The sequence below is a fragment of the Carlito syrichta genome, unplaced genomic scaffold (genome assembly GCF_000164805.1).
Source record: "Carlito syrichta isolate Samal-C Ts95f unplaced genomic scaffold, Tarsius_syrichta-2.0.1 Scaffold309682, whole genome shotgun sequence".
In the NCBI taxonomy this organism is placed as follows: domain Eukaryota; kingdom Metazoa; phylum Chordata; class Mammalia; order Primates; family Tarsiidae; genus Carlito; species Carlito syrichta.
Window position 1 is genome coordinate 239,319 of NW_007253778.1, and position 480 is coordinate 239,798.

Sequence of the window (480 nt, forward strand, 5' to 3'; positions counted from 1 at the left end):
CATATGAATTATAGTAAAGTTTGGTAGTTTAAGAATACGTTTTAACTGAGTTATAAGGCATTACGTTAAATCGTAATAGGATAATAGTATAACTAACAGCTAAGTCATTTAAGTAAACTTATGGATTATAGTATAGTGTTAAGTTGATAATATTAATCGTTAAAAATATTAGAAGTCAGTAAACCTAGAGTTAACTTAGAAAAGTTTTTTGTATTAATCAGGGTATAGAACAAAGAGTATAATATGAATGATTCATTGAACATTATGGAAAACACTTTGAACGATCTGTATTGAAATTGTGCACCTGTGACCTTAATGTGAGTTTTGTAAAGCACGACAGGCATCATGGAGTTTGAATTGTTTGCTTGGCAATTGCAGATCTCGTGGTGGTCTTGTGATGCATAGTTTGTAAAGCACGGAACTTGTACGCCCCTAGCAAGTGATTATCACACTGCTGGAGGGTATAGAAAATGGCATATA

At 32.3% G+C, this 480-nt stretch overlaps 1 protein-coding gene across 1 annotated transcript in view; it reads left to right on the forward strand.

The window, feature by feature from the left end:
* The window catches only part of OVCH2 (ovochymase 2), a 70,823-nt gene that overhangs the window by 28,209 nt on the left and 42,134 nt on the right, over nt 1-480 (forward strand). The gene's annotated exons all lie outside the window — the stretch shown is intronic.